Source organism: Lactuca serriola, chromosome 5 (genome assembly GCF_051521515.1).
Source record: "Lactuca serriola cultivar US96UC23 chromosome 5, Lser_US96UC23_V15, whole genome shotgun sequence".
In the NCBI taxonomy this organism is placed as follows: Eukaryota; Viridiplantae; Streptophyta; class Magnoliopsida; order Asterales; family Asteraceae; genus Lactuca; species Lactuca serriola.
The window spans coordinates 228,680,641-228,689,691 of NC_136412.1; positions in this window are offsets into that span (position 1 = coordinate 228,680,641).

Sequence of the window (9,051 nt, forward strand, 5' to 3'; positions counted from 1 at the left end):
AGGTGAAGGATTTTTGGAAATTATACATATGGATGTGTGTGGTCCCTTCATATCTGCTACAAGGAATGCCAATCGATACTACTTGATGTTTACAAATGATTATAATAGATATGGTTAGGAATATAAAGATGCTTCAATGTGACAGTGGTTGATAGTACCTTAGTATCGAGTTCCATGACTATCTAAATGAATATGGAATTGTTTCACAATTGAATCCTCCTAGAACACCATAACTTAATGTTGTATCTAAGAGGCGTAATCGAACCTTACTTGATATGGTTCGTTCCATGATGAGTCGAGCTTCTCATCCAATATTTTAATGGGGGTATGCCTTGCAAACAACCCCCTATATCCTAAATATTTTTCTCACTAATAAGGTTGCCAAAACACCTCATAAGATCTAGAGAGGAAAAGTACTCTTGTTCATACATATTATGGTGTGGGATTGTGAAGCTCTCGTAAGAAGGGAGACTCATGACAAACTAGAACCCAGAGCCGAGAGGTGTACTTTCATTGGCTACCCACACAATTCTTTTGGATACTTGTTCTATAGACCTAGTGAGAATGTGGTCTTTGTAACTCGAAGAAGAGTCTTTCGCGAGAGACCTCATATTGAAAGAGGACAGTAGGAGTGCTATTGATCTGGAAGAAATTACAGAATCATTCAATGAAGGAAACTTAGATGACACTAGCTCTCAACCAGAGGATGAGACTCCTGTTGATCCCATTAACAATTCGTTACCTCTTCATCAGTCCAGTAGGGTTAACGTGCCACCTGAGTTCTATGGTTTCCATATTACTGCAGACGGGGACACATTTTTCAGTGATAAAACATTGGTAAATTTGGAAGAACTTTCTAACTACAAGGAAGCGATGGTAGTCCGTAAGGCTGTCAAATGGAAGAAGAAAATGGTCAACGAGATTTAGCTCATGTATGATAACCAAGAGTGGAACTTGGTTGATCAGGTACCTAGTCGAAAGACAGTAGATTGCAAATGGATCTTCAAGAAATAGACCAACATGGATCGAAAATTACACACCTTCAAGGCTCGATTGGTTGCAAAGAGCTTTACTCAAACCCAAGGGGTTGACTATGATGATACCTTCTCACTAGAGGCTACGATTAATTCAGTCAGGATTGTGCTTGATATAACTATTTTTTATGATTATGAGGTTTGGCAAATGGATGTTAAAACTGCTTTCCTAGATGGGAAGTTAACCGAGGACGTCTACATGAGTCATCTAGAAGGTTTTGTACATGCCAAGTATCCCGATAGAGTGTGTAAGCTTGAGAAATCTATTTATGGATTGAAAAAAGCATGTCGTAGCTAGAATCTTTGCTTCCACGAGAATGTCAAAGAGTTTGGATTCTCTAAGAGTGAGGATAAGTCCTGCTTGTATGTTAAAGCTAGTGGGGGTATAATAACTTTCCTAGTGTTGTATGTTGATGATGTACTCCTTATAGGAAACGACATTCCAAACTTGCAAGAAGTGATATCTTGGCTTGTGAAGTGTTTCTCTATGAAGGATCTGGGGGAAGCGGCCAATATTATTGGGATATGGATTTTGAGGGACAAAAAGAGACGTAACATTGGACTTAGTCAGAGTATATACTTGGACAAAATATTGAAACGTTTTAATATGGAGAACTCCAAGAAAGGGGATTTACCATTCTCTGTACTGTCAAATTGAGTAAGACTCAAAGTCCCAGTACTGAGGAAGAAATAAAGACATGAGTTGAGTCTATTTTGCTTCGACTATAGGATCGATCATGTATGCTATGAAATGTACTCGCCCTAATGTGTATTATGCTTTGAGCATTGTTAGTCGTGTTTAGGGAAATCCTGGCTGAGCCCATTGGACAACGATCAAGAACATTTTCAAGTATTTACGAAGAAAAAAATACATGTTCCTAGTTCTTGGAGGCAATAATATGTTGAGAGTGAGTGGTTACAATTAGCCAACTTTCAAATAGATATTGACAACTTTTGTTCTCAATCTGGCTGGTTCTTTTTGCTGAATGATGGAGCAGTGACTTGGAAAAGTTCCAAGCAGTCAATGGTGGTTGAATCTACTTGTGATTTAGATTACATCGTAGTGAGTGAGGAATCAAAGGAAGCGTCTTGGTTGAAGAATTTCATCGGAGATCTCGGAGTAGTCCATATCATTCAAGAGCCAATGGAACTGTTATGCGATAATGAAGGCGCGGTTGCTTTGACTAAAGAACCAAAGGATCATGGAAGATCTAATCATATCGATAGAAAGTACCGTTACATCAGACGTAAGGTTGAAGAATGGCATCTCCTCATGAAATGTGTATCACCAGAGGATAATCCCGCGTATCCTTTGATGAAGGCTCTAAGCAAGGTTAAGCACAACCAACATGCTAGGAAAATTAGCTTGAGAGATGATATTAGTTTGAATATTTAGTTGATAATTTGAAACTTTGTAAAAAAATAAATGCAATTGATTTTGGTGAATGAATAATAGAGAATTATTTATGAGTATTGTACTGCATTCTACAATTATTTATTCTTGTGTTTCACTTTGCATGGTTTACTTCCTGAATGATTTGATTATTCAAAATTCCACAATTGCTCATACTTTTGGAAGTGAGTAGTGAATTAAGACTATCATGAATAGATTGTAGATTGTCTATAAAGATTAGACATTGCAATGGGATTGCTATACTATTCGTAAGTACTCAGAAAATGTAGATTTTGAGTATTGGATAAACCCACGCTTAGAAATTACTTCTTGGATTCAATCACGAGTAATTTTAAGACGATAATATCATCTATTATTCAAACAGAGATATATAAGTTGTAATTTATGAGTCCGTTGTGCATTGGTATTGTGTAAACGCATTGGTAACATTATGTTATAAAACGTAGTGGCATGTATCATTTGGTAAGTAAAGGATACAGTTATATAGTCAAAGTGTATTCATTCCTTTTTCTCTAATGGGAAAAGTGATATCTTTGGGCTCCTCGGTGCTTTGGGTGGGCATTATAGTGTTGGAGCCAACTAGGACTGGATTGATGTATTCATTTAGTAGTCTGATGACGTCATCACAAATATGGAAATTGGGAAACAAAATTTTGAACAAAGAGAAATATTGTAAGCCATGTCTCGTGTCCATACAATATCTTGAAGAACGAAGGAATAGCTGATCACTTATCTTAGGGCTAATGTCTGATTAGACTAGAGTTCGGCAGATACTTTGAAAAACACACTTTGTTGTTAGATTAGATGTTATACATGCAATTGTAGTTATAGACTTATCCAAGTAGGAGACTGTTAGATTAAGGTGTCTAAGATCATAACTAAACTGATATTCTTTTGATTAGAAGCAAAGTCCTTTTGGGGTTGTCCTCATAACTAGTAATTATGTAGAATGACATTTGGAGAGAGAGGTTGATTTATTTATTTATTATATGATTAATAAATTTTAATAAATGATTTGTTAATATATTATGTGATTAATATATTAATTAGAAATAGTTTTATTTAACTAAGAATTAATCATAAATTAATTGGAATGAATTTTGGGATTAATTTGATTAATTAAAACTGCAAGGACTTAAGATGTAATTGTTTAATAGTTGAACAAGAGGGAATTCATAAACCTTCACCTGCGCTTGGATGGTTTTGGGAAGGATATTAGGAGGATCTAGAATATTCCTTATAAATAATTAAGGGATTGGATAATTACCTAATTTGAAATATTAATATTATATTCAAATTAGGGTTTCCATGATTCCTTGTATCATCTATAAATAGGACCCCTTGGCGTAAGGCTTTGAACACTCTCCCTCCTAAGAGACTAGCTTATTTCTCCCTCTCTACTCTTCTCTCCTTAAGTCTTCTAATTGATATGGTTTAGGTACAAACCATTAGAGGCACTAAGCTTTTGGTGCTAGGCTTTCTAAAGAAATCAAGGATTTAATCAAGGATTTATTTGCAATAATAAATCAAAGGTATGTAAACCTTAACCTATGAATTTCAATTTCAATAGGGTTCTTTTGAGGTTCTTGGTGTTCAATTGTTTATTGATATCAATTAGAGAAAATATACATCCTTTATAGGTTGCATGTGCATTTAAGAGTTAAGATTTTCTGCTACACATGTTTTTTTGTTATAACCCATAAAATTGATTAGGTTCATCTCCGCATACCTCCGTCTCCGACTGTAGTATACGCCAACGATATTATCTCCGGTCATAACAAACACCGACAACTCCATTTTCGACCACAACTTTTATTTTCAATTTTTGATGCAAGTTCAATTTCTTTAAAGGTTTGATTTTTGAATTGTTATTTTCGATTCTTAAACAATTATTTGAAAATTTGAAAATTTTCTTGAAGATGTCATGGTTCCAACACTATTTTGCTATCATAATTTGGAACTCTTCTTGAAGATCCCGGGGTTCTTGAACTTTTAAGTTTCAACTTCTTGTTCAGGTTCAATTTATTGTATGTTTCTGTTTTTCATTATAAATCTATGTACGGTGGTAATTTCTTTCCATTTGTTTAATTTATTTGTTATGTAGAGGAAGTATCAATATAGTTTTCATTTGCTGTTATTATTACTCATATTTTAATGGCAGTTAAAAGATTTCACACTTGAGTGTTCAAGCCAAGTTTTTGATTAAATATTTAGATCATTGTATCTTGAATAACATCAAATGATTTTGAGCACTTGATTAAATTCTTATCACTGATCTTCATCAACTTTTGCTTAAATAATGAATTGCACAAATTACTATTACATTTTATTGTAGATGTAGTATATCTTTCATTTTATGATCCTTTTATGCTCCATTTGTTGGAGAGGTCCAAACGTATTGGATCGATCTGCCAATCGAGATGGGTGATTGAAATAATAAGCTAGTACTCTTGAAGAAACTTTGTCTATGGAGAGAACAAAGTTTGCTGCTATATTTGTTTTTCTTTTCCTGATGCTACTGCTACTGTGAGTTTCATTTGGTGGTAATTAAACGAACACACATTCAATATTTTTTCATTTGGTTCATTGGCTTGATTTTTTTTCTTATAGTGGTTATCGAAAACATTGTACCTACGATATTTGTTGTTGACTTTATACTTAAAATATTATACCCACGATATTTGTTTTAATTTAAGGCTAGCATTGACAATTGAAGTGAATCATATAAACAATCTTGGATATTTATTTAAAATTATTGGTTATAATGAAATGAGAAATTATAAAAGATAAGAATGATGTTTGTAAACAAAAATGATAAACATTAATAGCAAAAAGTTTCTTTAATCAGAATAAATATATTAGAAAAATAACAAAACTAAAATAATAAAAAATTACAAAATTCTAAAACTACAAGTATTTAGTAAATATTTTTAAAACTACGTTTATTTGGTAAGCAAAATTTTAAAAACAACTATTTGATAAAAAAAATCGACTGATTATATAACAATCCACATGAATTCATATATATTTATTAAAAAACTTTTTTCTTTTATTTATTAGATCTAGTTAAATTTAAATTTATATACATTAATAAAGTAATTTACAACTTTTTAATTAACATAAATATAAAAAAATATATCAATATTGGTTTTGTTTTATAAAAATTATAAATGTATAAATCTATATTAGTATATATTATTAAACTTTTAATTAATATTACGTATGAATTAAAGGTTTTTGGAAAAAAACCTGGGAAAATTAAGGGGTGATGTCATCGATTTTTTTCTTTTTAATTAATAAGTTTTGTCTTATATATGATCGTGATCACATTAGGCTGTCAATGGTAGTAGTCTATTAGAAAGACCGTAACGTATAGTATTAAATATGATTTGGTTCAGTTTGGCTTTAACTAAAACTTAAATCGTTTTGACTAAAAAAGTAAGTCGATCCAAAATATTTGAGTTTTTATTTTAAAATGATAAAAAAAAAATCATTGGTTTTTAGTTTATTATTTAACCACTAAAATAAAATTTATCTAAAATAAGTAATCTATTAAAAAAATAATTCAAGACCGACACCAATCCACAAATCTTAAATCACTTGACATGTGAAGAATTTTTGGAGAAGTTTAAAGAAATATTTTATATAGTTCAGGAAATTAAACAATTGGAGAATATGTTTATTGATTTGAAGAAAAGAAGCATAGTATACATAATTATAATGAGAAGTTTCACAATGTCTAGAGTTTTGCAAGAATACTTGCACCAGATGAAGCTACGAAAGTGTGTCAACTGGTTGGAGGCTTTCCACGGAACTACAAGTTTTACTTTGTACAAAATGCTTACTTACACATGGTGGCGAGGAAGACGAGAAAATGGAAAGAACATTAGAATAAAGGGACAATGAGAAACAAGTGGGAGAACGCAACAAACACAAAAGTGAAACTTAGATCCGAGGAAGAACTAGTTTTGATCCACAAAAAAGTAAGTTTGACGAGAGAAGAAATAGATGCGAAAGAGGATCGAAGAGCCAAAAAGAAGTTTTATGCTATAACTATAGACAGAAATGACATTACTCTAGTCAATGCGCCAAGCCACCAATAAGACATCACAAAAATTACACTCATGCCAAAACGAGGGACACATAACATGTAGTTGTTTGATTATGAAGAAGAGGGTGAAGTCAAGAAAAATGATCCTCCATGTGTAAAGGGAGAGCATTTTAGATGAAGGGTGAATAGGATCATGAGACAACACATGTTAGGTAAACTATGTTAGATTTGATAATTGATAAAATTACAAGAGTTGTTCCTGTGGTTAGCTGAAAAATGCTACTTTGATCCAAATAAGTTTGGACTAGCACTAAAGGTCCAAACTTTTCATTTTGTTGCGAGTTCGGTGAAATTTGGTTTGAACCTTTTTATAAAGACGAGTTTTCCCCTTATTATTTAAAATTTCATTTTTCTTTTATTATAGTAATTAAAACACAATTAAAAATAAAGCAAAAATAAAATTCTCTCTCTCTCTCTCTCTCTCATACACATGCACACATAAATACATATATACATAAGCACAATCTTTTCATCAGATCTTCTTCTTCCCTTCATCATTACTCATCCTTCATCTTCAACCATCTTGCTATCAATCGATCACCTACAACTACATCTAACACCATCGCGAAAACCTCTACCCCAGGGAGAGCCACCGTCACAGCTCCCAACCAACCACTATTTTAGTGGTCTTCACCTACCTTGTTGAGAATCAATCACCCGCAACTACAACCAGTGTCTTCATCAATCTAACACCTCTACACAAGTTTGAATGAGAAGAAGGATCATCGAAGACGACACTGCAAACCCTAGCTCGCAAATCCGAAGATAACCTCCATGGTAGGCGGTGAGCAACATCTGCAAATGATGGTGGTCTAAATCCATAGCAGGATCTGGAGAGACAAAGAAAATGTGAGTCAATGCCATCGAAGATAGATGTCCTAGCAGTGGGTCTTAGCCTCTCTCTCAGATCTGCAAATCCTCTCTCTTAGAGTTTTTGTAAACTCACAACAATAATCGATTTCTGGAGTTTGTATGTGTCGATTGATTTATAGAGACCTGGTTAAATTTGGTATTTATATGTATGGTTGTGTTGAATTTTGTTCTAATCTTCATATGGTTAATAGATATTCATCTTATTCATATATGTATGTATGTATATATGAATTAGTAAGAGAGATATATAATGTAAGGGTTTACAGATCTAATAGATCTAAAGTTTAAGTTGTAGGTATGAAAATTTTGGTTCGAGTTCATCAGATCTAGAAAATTTGGATTTTTTTTTTGAGTTCATCACATCTAAAAATTTTGGTTTGAGTTCATCAAGAGGAACGATTGATCTCTGGTATGAACTTTGTATGAACATTTTTCCTGTCGGTTCAATTTCCTGAGATTAGCTACGTGGAAGAAGATGCATGAAGAAGCTGGTAAGAGGCGGACAATGATGGTGAGAGTTAGTAAGTGGAAGCTAGTCTCTGAACACTTGGTATTCATAATGTTCATCAGTAAAGAACAAATGAAACTTAGTGTTCATGGGTTTTGGTTGACCGCATCGGGTGAAGAAGAGATAGATAGATAGATAAATAGAGAAAGAGAGGGTATTTTATATTTGTTTTATTTTTAACTGTTGTAATAAAAGAAAAACAAAAAATTAAATAATAAGGGTAAAAATCGTCTTTAGAAAAAAGTTTCAACTAAATTGGACCAAACTCGTAACAAAATGAAAAGTTTGGACCTCTGGTGCTAGTCCAAACTTGTTTGGACCAAACAAGCATTTTTCAACTTACCACAAGGACCATTCTTGAAAAATTGTCTTGATAATTTGAAAGCATTATAGAAGGTTCTAAACTCAATACCTTCATCTATCTTGTTTGATTCAGGTACTACATATTCTTATGTATCATTTGAACTTGTTAGAAAATTAATTGTACACATTAAGACATTAAAAGTTGGAGTTGTAGTAGAGATAGTCGATGGCAGGAAGATAGTGCTAGTAAAGATTACCCATATATCATGATAAAGTTTGGTGGGGTAAAGCTCAATGCCATGTAATTCTTAGTCAACTTGGTGGTTTTGTTATTTATTTGGAAATGGATTGATTGGGAATTTATGAACCCGAGATTGTGTGTGAAAGGAAGTTGCTTCGGGTGAACTCTCTCGAGGATGAACCCCACGTGATATATAAAGATAAAAGAGGAATTGCATCAAGTATCATTAATATAACCAAAGCAACGAAATGTATTCCTAAAGGATGCCATTCATACTTTGTATATGTTGTGGACACTTCAAATAAGAAGAATGTGTTGGAAGACATTTAAGTATTGAAGAGATTTCCAGAAGTATATCTTGACCATTTACATAGTGTACCATGGGACATACTAGTTGAATTTTGAGTTACTTAATGTGATGGACAACACCAATAACAAAAACTCTTTGTATATTATCACCAACCAAAATGAAGGAGTCGATGACTCAACTTCAAGAATTATTGGACAAGGGATTTGTTTGACCTCATACATCGTCATGGGGAACACCGATCTTGTTTGTGAAAAATA